This window comes from Urocampus carinirostris, chromosome 4 (genome assembly GCF_059441175.1).
Source record: "Urocampus carinirostris isolate Australia breed hairy pipefish chromosome 4, RoL_Ucar_1.0, whole genome shotgun sequence".
Classification (NCBI taxonomy): Eukaryota; Metazoa; Chordata; class Actinopteri; order Syngnathiformes; family Syngnathidae; genus Urocampus; species Urocampus carinirostris.
This window is the reverse complement of record NC_142352.1, coordinates 17794085-17809826: the sequence shown is the minus strand read 5'-3', so window position 1 is coordinate 17809826 and position 15742 is coordinate 17794085.

Genomic DNA, 15742 nt, shown 5'->3' with positions numbered 1-15742 from the left:
TCTATGACCACTCGACAATTGGTACTACAATTAAAATTAAAGGGGCGATTAAAGCAAGAAAATCATGTATGGGCATGACAATTCTCGCAAATGGAAGTTTTAAAATCAGTTTTAATTTTATTCTGCAGTATTCTCCCCCATTGCATCCACTCACTAACTCCACTATACCATCTCAAGCCACATCACCAAAGATAAATACAATTTCACTATTTCTTTATATGTATAATTATTCATAATGTCAATTAATCATATACATGTATATTACACATAAGTAGTACTTACTATGAACTATGTTGTTATTGCTTTTATCTGGAGTGCCGTAGGTTTGGAAAGTATTACCTAATTACCATACAGCAATTTCACTTTCCAATCACCACCTCAAAATGGAATAATGCCAGATCCCAGAGGTCTACTGTACAATGTCTCGCAATCCTCTAGAATGCTTCATTTTTTAAAGTTTAGTTAATAATTCAGAGAAGCTGTAGCAGTTCCTCACAATTATAAAGTAAGGCTAGTAAACTGCAGTAAATTGAAAGAAAATATTTTTGCTTGGTGCTTCGATCACTCAATTTAAAGGGCAACCCGAGTAGAAAATGTTAAAGCGGGCGGCAATCACGTTCCTAAAATTAAAGCTCCCCTGTGCTGTCCTAGGCAAAATTAGCTGCACTTTTAAGTACCACTACATCAAATTATACACCCTTCAACAAGTCATCAAGTTGGATCTTCCCCCAGAAGCTCATTACCTGAATGCTGTCATGCCACAGTGGTCAGTTCCACTTTCAGCCGGCTGAAGAGAACGGCTACGTGTCCTTCAATTTTTATCTCCTCAACACTCAAATGGCTAGTACCGACAACATTCCTACTTTAGATAAGAACCAAATACGACATCTTGCTCTACATCCTACATGATTAAGATTCATATGTTTCATTACCTCAGAAAAAAAAATCTGAGATCTTCATATCAAACGGTGCGATATCTAACCCCCAAGTGTTTTCACACTACACATTCTGACCGGCAACACTTGATGGGAAAAAAGAAAGATGTGATCACTTGCACTAACGAATTTCATGTAAAATGTATTTTGGCCCGTGTGGCAAGAAATCTTTGGTATTATAGTATGTTTTTCTTAAAATATTTCAATGAAATTTCATGATTACTGATTTGACTCACCTGTGCGCGCTCCTTTGACGCCAACTGCCTCGGACTCTGATTGGCTCTCTGTCCCTCTTTAAACCCGTTTTTGTCAGTCCGTCTGCGAACCTCAGTTTACTCTAGGCAAGCCTTTTTTCAACCCTGATTCCAACCTATTCTTTGCTCCTGTCGGTCCCCCTGCTTCGACCCGTTTTTGATCCTGATCACATCTACTCTCCCGCCCCGGCTTTCGACCTTTTTTGTCCTCGACCACGTCTACTTTCCTTTTCTGGCTTACGACCGACCACATTTTTGCTCTCCTGTCCCGGCTACTGACCCGATTTCCATTCCCGACACCGCCATCGCTCGCCACGGAAGTCCCACTTTTGCGTTCAGAGCGACCAGTATCCCGCGCCCAGCTATCACCTGATCGTGGGGGCAAACCTTTTTCTTCCTTCAATAAAACTTCGAGAATCGTACGCAATTGGGTCCTGTTTCCGTTCTGGTCCTGACATGAAATTCTGTCATTTTAAGTATTTATTTTTTAAATTTTAGTATATTTTAAAATCAGTTTATATTTTTCCAAACAGGTTTAAAATGTAAAAATAACTCAACAAAATAATTCTTATAGTTTGTAGAACTGACTGTGTGTAAGTATTTTTTTTTTTGTTCATTTCTTTTTACGTATTATTTTTCTTGTTTTTGGCAGATTTTATTTCTTTTGCAATCTGCTCTTTCAGACATTTTTGTCATTTTAATTATTTTTTAAATTCAGTATATTTTATACATCTGTTTTTTGAAACGAGATGAAAACATTGAAAAATTAGACAAAATAATACTCAATTTATTTAATTTGTGTGGCTTTTTGTTTTTCTATTTAATAATATTTTGCTTGTTATAAAGAACATATTGCCAAAATGAGCATTGAACATAATGTGCTGTGTCAGAGATTTTTGTTCATTTTAAGTACTAATTATCTTACTTTGGTATATTTTGAAATTGTTTGAAATTCCAAGTATTTCTTTCTTAATTTTTTAGTATATTTTGAACATATTTTTTTAATTGCAACTTGTAGATATAAAATAAAACAAAATAATACTTCTGAGGTCATGGGATCAAATCCAGCTACCAGCCTTCCTGTGTGGAGTTTGCATGTTCTACACGTGCTTGCATGGGTTTCCTCCGGGCACTCCCACATTCCAAAAACATGCAGGTTAATTGGCTGGTGTGAATAAGCGAGTGAGTAGTCTCTCTCTGTGTGCCCTGCGACTGGCTGGCAACCAGTTCAGGCTGTCCCCTGCCCACAGCTGAATAGCTGGGATGTTCTCCGGCACCCATACAATACGAAATCTAACTTACAGCAATGTCCGGATATTTTTCGACATCCTGAAGAAAATGTTCGTATCTACCGTTTTTCCAAAGTCGAATGTTTCGTAAAAAGGCGAGTGGCTCTACAAAATACATAATTCCCAATAAGTTTTTTTATTTTAATGCTACTGGAGAAATTGGAATATTGGCTTTTGAAGTCCTTAAAAATGCTTGAATCTGGCCACGAATAAGGTGTACGAATCCGATTATCTGTTTCTGGTCTTATTTTCTTTCTAATCCTATGTCTTAAACGTTGTTGATCCAGCATTTTCCCCCCCCAGAAGAAAAGACCCCCAACTAGGGGGATAAAGAAGATCCTATTGAGAAATCGATATCGCCTCTTATGCTTCAAGGGGTGTAGAAACACTATTGAGTACATTTCTACGCTGGTTATTTTTATATGCCGTTCTACTTTTGCAGATTCTCCTTCGGATCTCATTCAAGCACGTCTTGCGAGATGCTACAAAACGGTCAGCCATCTTTCTGACCTCCGTGTGAACCCCGCTTTGTTGATGTTCCCCGTGTTGCTGGGTTTCCTCCAGGGTGGAATCTTTAAGCAGCTTACCCCTCCACTTCAAAGCCAGCCAATATAGGCCTGCTTTGCATAATCAGGTGGGGAACAGCTTTTTTTTTTTTGCCAGAGAGGCAGGAATTAATTTGTGGCACCGCCAGATGCAATCGTTAACACTCGAGTCATCGACAATAACGAGAGGCGGAGGAGAAATTAGGAAAAGGAAATGTACTCTTAGTCGAGAACGCAGCTAATAATCGGGCATGCTGTCAATGAAATTTGTTTGCGTTGCTCTTATTTCTTTGTAGTTCAACTGCTGCGACATGCTGCAAGTGAAAAACATCGTACCTCAGTTTTTATTGTGTCGTTGGCTAAGTCACAGGTATTAAACTCACGGCACGTGGGCCAAATATGGCCCACCACATCATCTTAAGTGACCTGCAAGAGCTCAAAATGTCTGTCTGTCTATCTATCTATCTATCTATCTATCTATCTATCTATCTATCTATCTATCTATCTATCTATCTATCTATCTATCTATCTACCCTGGTCATATCCCTCGAGAGGGGTGTTCGACAGCAAGACAATCAAATACACAAAAACAAATAAAAGAAAAAAGGAGCAAAGTATCAAAAAATTGACCATGGCCAGCCCAAACATCCAAACAAGTTAAGCACCTCGGCACCCAAGTTGCTCATGTTTTCGCCCTTCGGATGAAATGGGACACGAAAAAGCAGCCATGTCACTCGGGACATCTTTTTCAACTGTTGACGGTTCCTGGCCTGTTTTGGGGTCGTGGCAAAGGTGGCACCAGTCCATTGCTTAATAATGTTGGTGCAGGTCTTTTTTGATCTCCATCTCTTCCTGCCCCCTTGGTCTGTGCCCTGGTAACCCTAAAAATGAAAGGACACTTTGGAAAGACACTTTGGAAAGACTGACTCAAAGAACTGTCTGGACTGTAGATCCCCAGAGTCTAAACAGACAACTCCCCTAGTGTCCTTAAGAGATAACTGCTTTTTCTCTGGTGCGTCTACTCAGACAATAGCAGTAATGTTATGGGTAAAGCAAAGTTAGCTCTACGACCAAGAACATAACAGTGAAATCAAAGATCAGACTCATGTAAGTGCTGGTCTTAGTTTAGTAGACACTCAAAATAAGGAGTGAAGATATCAATGGATTTTGAACTTGCAAGGAGAACAGAAGAGTACCCAAACCGCCAATAAGAAATTCCAATCTGTTTAAAACCCCTCCCCTGAGCCCTTTCCTTTTATTAAAGTTATATTAGTTATAAAAAGCAGAACCCCCCTATCGGGTTGGCGCCAACCACCGCGGGTTCTGATCGGCTCCCTGTCAGTATTTGAACCCAGTCCTGTCTGTCCCCTGTGGTCAGTCCGTCTGCGAACCTCAGTGAACACTAAGCAAGCCTTTTTCGACCCTGACTCCCACCTGCCCTGTTTTTTGCTCCCGTCTGTCTCCGGCTTCGACCCGTTTTGATCCTGACCATGTCTGCTCTCCCGTCTCGGCTTACGACCTCTTTTTGTCCTTGACTACATCTACTCTCCCGTTCTGGCTTACGACTCACTTCCGACCCCGACCACGCCTTGGTCTTTCAGTCCCGGCTACCAACCCGGTTTTTCCATCCCTGACACCGCCATCGCTCGCTACGGAAGATCCACTTCCGTGTTCGGATCACAAACCGAGTACGAGAGCGACCTGCCTCCCGTGTCCAGCGAACATCGGATCACGGGCGCTGTCCTTCCTCTCTCTTTCAATAAAACTTGTGGTAAACGTCACGCAAGTGGGACCTGTTTCCGTTCTAGTCCTGACAATTATCAAATCAAGATTTATTTGAATAGCCCTTTTCGGACAGAATTAGCAACTCAAATTACCAAAATGGACACCAAACTTCACTAACACACTCAAGTGCAGGACTGTAGACTTAAAATACAATAAGTACATCCAAACGAAGTTTTTTCCACCAAAGTATCGGAGTTCGCGCATACACAGGACGGTTAACAAGTGGCCTCATAGATTTACACAATTTCCGAAGGGCCATCATTCTTCTCGAACGTCGCCATTTGTCAATATTCCATCAGCGGATGTGGGAGACGCAAACCGCTTCCCGTGATTGATCGTTACACAGACAACCTCGGAGGGGAGAAACAAAAAAAAAAATCGATAGGGACAGGATGGCAGTCGCAACACGTTTGATTTCTGCCCGGAAAAGTACAGGACAGAGGTATTCATTAAGATGCAATAATTACAGTAGAAAAAAAAAGACTGTCAGACTGGCGCCACAAGCCGGACGGAAATGTGATGAATAATCACTTGGCAAATGTCCTGGGAGGCTAGATCATTTTTAATTTTTGTGCTGAGACAAAGAAAAAAAAAATAGAGGACAACACAGAGCTCTGTTATTATTTTTCACAGGAAGAAAACATTCCTCTTGTGTTTTATTATTGAGACATCAGATAACATCAACGTCAGGGTTGACTGGCTACGCCGGAGGAAACCGAACGTTGGGACAAAGTTACTGATGCAACTTTAAAATCCAGGGAAGGAAAAGATGATGACGCTGTCGCTTGGCGTCTGGAAAATTTGGATTCGAATTGTCTCCAGTTTAGGAAAAAGCAATATGGCCCAAAAATAAAATCTCTCTTTCAACAGTCACATTAGACCAAGAGTCACCAACCTTTTCGAAACCAAGATTTATTTTTCCGTTACTCATGAGCGCGAAGAGCTACCAATTTGATATGCACATTTAAAAGATCATCTTATGTAGTTACTATGTTATTTCTATATTTGTCATGATTACTGATGTGACTCAGCTGTGCCCGCTCCTTTGGCGCCAACTGCCGCGGGCTCTGATTGACTCCCGATCAGTACTTGTACCCATTCCTGTCTGTCCCCTTTTGTCAGTCCGTCTGCGACCCTGAGTTAATTCTAGGCAAGCCTTTTTCGACCCTAACTACCACCTGTACCGTTTTTTGCTCCCGTCTGTCCCCCGGCTTCGACCTGTTTTTGATCCTGACCACGTCTACTTTTCCGTCCCGGCTTACAACCTCTTTTGGTCCCCGACCACTTCTTCTCTCCTATTCTGGCTTACGACTCGCTTACGACCCCGACCACGTCCTGTCCCGGGTACTCACCTGTTTTTCCGTTCCAGATACCGCCATCGCTCGCAACCCTCTCTCTTTCTTCCAATAAAACTTGGGAGAAACGCAACGCAAGTGGGTCCTGTCGCCGGTCCTGACAATCTTTAAACTATGTTGTTACAATGTAGTTATTAAAAGTAGGGTTAAAATAGCCTCAGTCAACCACTGTATCACCACGCCACTTAGAAATAAAATGTCTTAGAGAAATAACAATGCCCTTTTACTGGTTAGCTATTCCCACAACCGGTCCATGAGCTGATGTTTTTGAGATAAAGTGTTTGAGAAGTATGTTAGAAGTGACAAGATTGGATGGGTTGAGAAATGAAATTGTGAGAGACAGAACTGGAGTCGTAGCGGAACTGCGCAAGCGTGCGGATAAGAGAGTACTTGGTTGGTTTGGACACATGGAGAGGATGGATGAGGAGCGAATGTTGAAGAGGATCTATATAGCTGCAGTTAAGGGAAAGAGACCTTGAGGAAGGCCGCGATTGACGTTGATGGATGGTGTTATGAGTGCTCTGCAGGAAAGAAGTCTAAATATAGTGGAAGCTAGAGTTCTTGTTGGTGATAGGAATGAGTGCAGAGGTGTTTGGACGGGCAGGGCTCTCGTATGATGCGGCAAGGGTAAACCAGTGAAAGCTGTTGGGCCCTGCTGTTGAACAGAAGAGTGTGTTGTTTTACCGTGACCCGAGTGGCATGAAGAAAACATTTTAAAATCAATTGCCAATGTCTACTTGACCAGTTGTCTCAGGTTGTGAGAGTGAGATTTAATTAATAAATCACTTTATATTCTTTACTGCTGATTGTTATTATACTATGTTATTTACTGTTTATTTTTGTTGCACTTACATTTAGCTGGTGGTGCAATAAATATAATAAGGTTCTATAACACAACTAAATGTCTGTTCTTCTCTATTCAACTAACTCCAATACTGTCCAGAAAATGTCAAATTCTTTGACATACAGCAACGTCTTTTCAAAAGAACGGAAATAGTTACTTTCCCTTGTAATTAGTTTATTTAGTTTTTAATTTTGGACACCTGCAGGGGAGATTGCATAGCATGTCATTTCGATTTTTGACAATAATGCACTGTTTACATCTTGTCACCATAGGCCAATTATGGTGCTGTTCTGATTTTCAAACCTTAAGGACATATTTGCTCTTTGTAACCCAGGAGATGTAATAAGAAGAGAGGGTCAGATTAAGTCAAGTCGGTTTATTAATCACAAGGAGTCTCAAAGACCACAGCTTATTGCAAACTACAGACTATTATTACACCATCCCCTGATCTAAAACCTACATGAGGGCAAGGAAAAACTCAAAAACCTCAGCATGTGGAAAATGTACAAACCTGCTCAAAGGTTCGAATTTCATATCTCAGGGTTGGGTCATCTCCTGTTCTCCTTGCAAATTCAAATTCCATCGATGTCTTCTCTCCTTATTTCTAGTGTCTAGTAAACTATAAACTTATCAGCCATCTTACTCCGGGTTCTTCATTTTCCTGCTCCATTATGTCGACCGGCCTCTCTGACTTTTAGTTGTTTACATATCGAGTAGCATCCTGAAAATTTCCGTATTCAAGAAAGCAAATAAACACACATGTCAAGGTCAATATCCCGAGTACCAAAAATATTTTCATCCAAACCGACAGCGGATGCTTGGAGTGCCTTTGAGTATACGCGTCCTTATTTTGCATAATTCAGTCCTACTTTCTGCATCCTCTGCTCTACTTCGCATATGTAGAGTAGGTAGCCCACTCTTCAATATACACTAGAAAGAATCCAGCACCTTCTTTGCTGGTTTCATTTAGTTACGTTTTTTCCTAATCAATTTTTTTCCCTCAATAGATGGATGAAAGTGCGCTCGGGAGGTAATCTCTCCTACCTGTAGTCTACCGACTGTGCGCTTTGTCTTCTCATGCAGCTTTTATGAATGTTTTTACTCTCAGCTGCATAAATCTCCCAGCATATTTTGTGAAGTAGAACACTACAGTTTGTTTTGGAGCACTCTAAACACTTCCTGTATTCTGGTGACTTGTTTACAGCGAGGCGAAAACACGCCACGTGCAAAAACACAACAATATAATTACTTATATTTTGAGTATGTTCCAGTCTGGCATGAGTCACAAGTGCGGACCAAGCGGACTAGGGTTAACTTCAGTCTCAACTTTTCTCAGAATGTGATTTATAAACTGTTTCTTTAAAAATGCAGTTAGAAAAAAGAGAAAAACTAAAACAGGTCAAGTCACAATTTTTGTATAGCCCTGAATCTTAAAAAGTTTAAAGGGCTAACAGAAATCCATTACAACAACAGTTACAATCTAGAACAGGGATCTCCACCCTTTTTGAGTTAAGAGCTACGTGTTGTTACTAATTACCGCAAAGGGTGCACAGTTTGCGTGCATTTCTAAAATAACTTGTGTTATTACTATTTTGTTAACAGGTTATTTATTGATAAAAGGGTAAAATAGACTAGAAATCAATAATTTCACCAGGAAATCACAATGACCCAGCATCGGTGAGGTATTTTCAGAACAGGTCGGCAGGCACCTGGTTGGCGATCCCTGACCTAGAGCTTCTGTTAGTTACGCCTAGCTTTGATACATCTGTCACGGTTGCCATGGCGCCCAATTGGCCCTGCCCTGTGGCGCCAGCTGCGGCTCGTGGACAGATTGGCTTTCCTTCTTTTTAGGGCTCAGTGCTCTCACTCATTCTTTGTCAGTCCGTCAACGAATCGCAGCCCTGCAAGACGTGGGTTTTGACCCGGTCCTGTTTCCTTTTGGTATTTCCTGTCTGGTACTGTTCCCGTTTATTTTGTACTGTTCAATATCAGTTTCCAGTTTCATTCCCGTCTAGTTTGTCCTGTTTAATTTCGATATCCTGTTTTTGTTCCCGTTTATTTTGTCCTGTTTAAATTCGGTTTCCAGTTGAGTTCCCGTCTAGTTTAACCTGTTTAATTTCGATATCCTGTTTTGTTATCAATCCTGTCTGTTCCGTCCTGCCCGTTATCGACCCCACCTGTCCGATATCTGCTCGGGCAATTGATATCGATCTTGTCGGCCTCTGGCTTCCCCTCACTCCACGCCAGACTGTTGCCTAACGTGCATGACTCCCCATTTCCCGTGAAATAAAAAGCTTGTGTGAGAAACGTTACGCATTTGGGTCCTGATCCTGTTCTGGTTCCTGACAACATCCAGGATGAATGTATTTTGCTATTCGAAACTGCGGTGATGCATTCATGACACAATAACGTCAGTATTTTGATTACATTGAAACCATTCTGCGATTTGAATCTCAATAAAACAAAACAAACATATTTTTCTACTCTCAGATGATTGTGCTCATTTTAATTTTTTACAGCTTATTTTAAGATGTCTTTTTAAGGAACCGGATAAATAATAATTCAAATCAGGACAATGCATCTCTTTTTGAGCTTTTTTTTTTTTTTATTTCACTCAAAAAATAAAAAAGTAATATGTATTTAAAATGATAATTTATATAGTAGTAATAATAATTATTATTATTTTCGTTATTATTATTTTAATATTAAAAATGTCTATACATTTGCAATACTCGCTACAACGGGTCAGGTGTATCGACATTTCGTTCTTACAAAGAATGACAATACAAAGGAAATTATTATTATTATTATTATAAATATTAAACATAAGTACAATGTAAAATTAATAAAATGTTGCCATTTTAGGCATTGTTTTTTATTTCAATAACCCAAAAGTTTTAAATATTTAGAAAATTCATTTTATCTTTTGCAATTTTTTTAAGTTTAAACAAAGGATTTAACTATAAATTTGCTATGCATAATTTTGTCATGAAGAGAACCCAAATGCGTGACGTTTCTCACACAAGCTTTTATTTTATGGGAAATGGGGCAGTCATTCACGTTAACCCAAAAAGTGATTCGGCGATCGTTGGGCGAAAGACGTAAGGCAGAAGTCTGGCTTGGAATGACAGGAAGCCAGCGGCCGACTAGATCGATACCAAATGCACAAGCAGATATTGGACAGATAGGGTTAATACCGGACGGGACAGGATTGATATCAAAACTGAATATCGAAATTAAACACCACAAACTAGACAGGAACGAAAACTGGAGATTGATATTAAACAGGACAAAATAGACGGGAACAATACTGGACAGGAAACACAAGCAGGAAACCGCGGGTACAGAGGTTTGTTGACAGACTGACAAAAGGGCGAGTGAGAGCACTGAGCTTAAACAGAAGGGAAGCCAATCTGTCAACAAGCCACGGCTGGCCCCACACGGGCTGGGCCAATTGGGCACTATGGCAACCGTGACAAATTTAAAGGAGTCAGACAAATAATATATAGCAAATATAGCTAAATTTAGCTTATTTTAGTCGCTCGTTTTCTTTTTTTAACTATAAGAACAAATATTGAGGAAATATGCTAGTCATTTTTTTTGCAAGATCTTTTTAATTTTTTTTATCTCTAGTCTGCATTCAAATAAACTAACGGTTTTTTTTATTTACTCCAAGTTAAACTGTAATAAAAATCTTAAAATTCACTATAAAAACATAATGACGTTTTGTAAATAAGCCAATATATCCCATGTAAATTTTTAAAATGTAACTTTAATAAGGGAAAAATGAAAAAGAAATTGCATTATATAACACTTAAAATACATTTTTACTTATTTCACAAGAGAAACAAGTTTTTGTTTAAAAATATTTTAATCCACAAAAAAAAAAAATAATTATATGTTAAATGAACAAAATGTTGTACAGTAAAATAAATATTCATCTTTACAGGTTAAAAACGTTAAGTTTATTTTTATTTTCTTGAAAAAAAAGATGATTTAAATGTAAAATAAGACAATTTATACTCAAGATAAGTACACTTATCTCACTCGAACAACAGATGTTTTCAGTAAAATGAGAAAAACCACACCTAAAATCATCATCTGTCACGGTTGCTATGGCACCCAATTGGCCCCGTCCGTGTGGCACCAGCTGCGGCTCGTTGACAGATTGGCTTTCCGTCTATTTAAGTTCAGTACTCTCACTTTTCCTTAGTCAGTCCGTCAACAGACTTCTGCCCCGCAAGACGTGGGTTCTGACTCGGTCCTGTTTCCTGTTGGTATTTCCTGTCCGGCATTGTTCCCATTTATTTTGTCCTGTTTAATAACGGTGTCCAGTTTCGTTTTGGGTTCTGATCCGGTTCATGACATCAGTTTTCTAAGTAAAAAAAAAAAAAAATCATTTTTGTTTTTCCATTTTTATATGAATAAGGTTTTTTGATTTGTTGTATAATTAGAAAATTAATACTTAAGCACGATTATCCGTCACTGGAATAACAGTTGCCGATAGTCATGTGAGATATTTTTTAAGTCTGATTCATCTCTTTTTATCTATTTGTGTATTAAACTGAGATTTTGAGTTTTTCAAAGTGTTAAAGTAGACAAATGTCAAATGAAAAATCATACAAGGGCTTGGGTGGCACGGGGGATGAGTGGTTAGCGCATCCACGGAACAGGTCTGAAGTCATTGGATCAAATCCAGGTACCCGCCTTTAGGTGTTGAGTTTGCATGTTCTCCCCGTGCTTGCGTGGGTTTCCTCCGGGGGTTCCGGTTTCCTCCCACATTCTCCAAAACACGCATGTCAGGTTAAATGGCTGGTCCAAAAAGAAAGAGCGAGTGAGCTGTCTGTCTCTGTGTGCCCTGCGACTGGCTGGCAACCGGTTGAGGGTGTCCCCTGCCTACTGCCTGAATGGCATGGGCTCCAGCACCCCCCCGACCCGACTGAGGATAAGCAGTGCAGATAATGGATGGATGGACCTTTTTGTTCCAATAACAAAAGTTCACATCATGTCGTTTTAATCGATTATATATTTTCCTTTCAGATGGCTTCTTGGCTTTTCAAACATTTGAATTTTTACAATCCCGACCCACAAAAAGAGCCATTTTCTGCCAACACGGCGCAGATTGAACCAAAGAAACGCTGCACTCAGCCCCAAGAAGATGTCAGAAGATTGAGTTTTCACGTTCTCACTTTTTTCTTTCATTCATGTCATAGTCGCAGACTTCAAACATTCTGGGCCCGGGCCCTCCTGGTGTGAGGAGAAAGTATGAATAATAGATTCTTCACCCAAAGGCAGAGAGAAAGTCAAAGGGGACTCTTATATACCGCAGCTTTCAGTTTAAAGTCAAACGTGGGATGCAGTAGAGGGAAAATTTATGTCTTATTTTGATTCAGAAATAGGTGGTTTTTAAGATATTATTTAAAAATATACAGTCGGATCAAAAAATGTCAAATAATGGTAAAAAATGAATGTTTTTCCAAGTTACATTTTATTTTTCTGTTGGCAGGATAATTTGGTTTATTTTAATTACTACTATTATAATTTTACAGTTTTATATATATATATATCAATTTTTTTTCTTTTGCATTTGTGATACCTCCAATATCTAAACAATGATTTCCATAAACACAAGGGCACTTTCTTTGCAAAGAACACTGAACTGTATTAACTTTGCAAAAAATCTTTCAGCGCCAAATGTTCCAGGTGACGTGAGCACACAATTTTTGTCACTCGGGGGCTGCCCACACACTCTCACTCGCTGGAGGAACCTGAGCAAATGGGGGCTCCTCCAAGTGTGGACAAAGATTTGATCAAAGCCATTCCTACAATCTAGTGGTGATTGGTCATACTAAAATCATTCCAAGAGGCTTGATACTCGCTGATCAGCAGTGCCGAAGCCTTTACAATATATATTTTTTAATACAACAAAATGAATACATTTTGTTTTGGCACTCGGGGACAATGTTTCTGAAAATATATTTATACGTTATGGGACTGAATGTGTTCAAGGCCTTTTCACAATGCATACATTTTCTAAAAAAAAAGACTGCAATGTCCTTAATTATTAGTTTTAGTTTTGCGCTACTCCCAATATTTGAAATGCCTCCGTCTGGTCACCTGTATTGAAAAAATGGAGGCACTGCTGCCCTTTGTTGGCACATTTTGAGGATTTCCTTTATTTAAAAGCCCAAACATGTATACATTTAAAAACATCATTATTTACAGTGTAGAGATGTTCTCTGATTGAATACAGAAACCCCTCTGCCACAGAAACTTTATTCATTGTGGCAGCTTCAAAACTGTAATCTTGCTGTCACCTCAGCAAATAAAGGGAAACGCAACTTAATAAAACTTCATGTTTTTACATTAAGAGGTAAAACTATGAGCTTATTCTGGGCACTTTGGGATATACTTTTTACAATGTTAAATGATTCTTGATCGTCAAATGTTTAGTTTGAGAAATTAACTAACAGGCGTGCCGAGCAGAAAGCTAAGAATTGCCAACCAAATTGTGAGTTTTCCTTTTTCTCAATCAAATAACATTTCTACTCAGAAGGCCTCTAAGGGAGGGGCACATGGTCAATGTCCGCCCCCTCTTTCTACCACTTGGGTGGACTTAAGTCATTCTATAAAAGGTGGATACATCTACCTCTCTCTCTTTTTCCTGCCGGACGGGAAGCCGAACGAAACGCCACCCCCTCTCGCCCGCAGACTGCAGGGCCCATGATGTGAGATCCTGTGGGCTAACAAATGATCCTGCAGCGCGCCAAGACATGACTCACAAACTCGGCCTCATGCATTGAGGTAACTTGGGCGCAAAACAAACAGTATGCTGGGTGGTTTTCGGTTAGCAGTTAAGCTTAGCACGCATTTGTTAGGAACATTCCTCAAATTAAGCACAACAATACAGAATCTTGTCTTTTTCTAGGAAATTACAACGTTACCATCTACCTTTTACCCAATTTCTCCTTCGTTAATTAGAAAATACGAGTATCTCTTGTCGACAATGTCCTTTATTTGTTCGTTTGAGTCAATTTGCCTTGTCATGTAAGTAAACCTAGTTTGTTACTATCAAACCACTTGCATTATTTATGTGCAGTGGCTTGCGAAAACTATTTGGCCCCCTTGAACTTTGTGACCTTTTGCCACATTTCAGACTTCTAACATCAAGATATAAAACTGTAATTTCTTGTGAAGAATCAAAAATAAGTGGGACACGATCATGAAGTGCAACACACTTTATTGGATATTTTAAACTTTTTCAACAAATAAAAAAATGAAAAAGTGGGTGTGCATAATTATTCAGCCCCTTTACTTTCAGTGCAGCAAACTCTGTCCAGAAGTTCAGTGAGGATCTCTCAATGATTCAATGTTGATCTAAATGATTAAGGATGATAAATGGAATCCACCTGTGTGTGTACTCAAGTCTCTGTATAAATGCACCTGCACTGTGATAATCTCAGAGGTCTGTTTAAAGCACAGAGAGCATCACCACACTAGGCATGTCTGAGATACTGTTGTGGAGAAGTTTTAAGTTGAATTTGGATGCAAAACGATTTCCCACGCTTTAAACATTCCAATGTGCACTGTGCAAGCAATAATATTGAAATGGAAGTAGTATCCGACCACTCCAAATCTACCAAGATTGGGCCGTCCCCCTAAACTTTCAGCTCATACAAGGAGAAAACTGATCAAAGATGAAGCCAAGAGGCCCATGATCACTCTGGATGAACTGCAAAGGTCTATAGCTGATGTGGGAGAATCTGTCCATAGGACAACAATCAGTGGTATACTGCACAAATCTGGCCTTTATGGAAGAGTGGCAAGAAGGAAGCTATTTTTTAAAGATATCCATAAAAAGTGTCATTTAAAGTTTGCCACAATCCACTTGGGAGACACACCAAACATGGGGAAGAAAGTGCTCTGGTCAGATGAGACCAAAATCAAACTTTTTGGCAACAATGCAAGAAGTTATGTTTGCCGTAAGAGCAGCACAGCTCCTCACCCTCAACACACAATCCCCACAGTCAAACATGGTGGTGGCAGCATCATGGTTTGGCTCTGCCTTTCTTCAGCAGGGACAGGGAAGATGGTTAAAATTGATTGGAAGATGGATGGAGCCAAATACAGGACCATTCTGGAAGAAAACCTGATGGAGTCCGCAAAAGACCTGAGACTGGGACGGAGAATTGTCCTCCAACAAGACAATGATCCAAAACATAAAGCAAAAGCTACAATTGATTGGTTCACCAAAAAAACATATCAAGGTGTTAGAATGGCCAAGTCAAAGTCCAGACCTCAGTCCAATTGAGAATCCGTGAAAAACTGATGTTCACAAACACTTTCCATCCAACCTCACTTGAGCTCGAACTGTTTTGCAAGGTGGAATGGGCAAAAAATATCAGTTTCTCGATGTGCAAAACTGATAGAGACATACCTCGAGCGACTTGCAGCTGTAATCGCAGCAAAAGGTGGCGCTACAAAGTATTAGCTCAATGGGGCTGAATGATTTTGCACACCCACTTTTTCATTTTTTATTTGTTATAAAAGTTTTAAATATCCAATCAAGTGTGTTCCACTTTGTGATTGTGTCCCACTTATTGTTGATTTTTCTCAAGAAATTACAGTTTTATACATTTTTTTATATATTTATATTTGAAGTCTGAAATGTGGCAAAAGGTCACAAAGTTCAAGGGGGCCAAATAGTTTCGCAAGCCACTGTATGTGTCTACTAT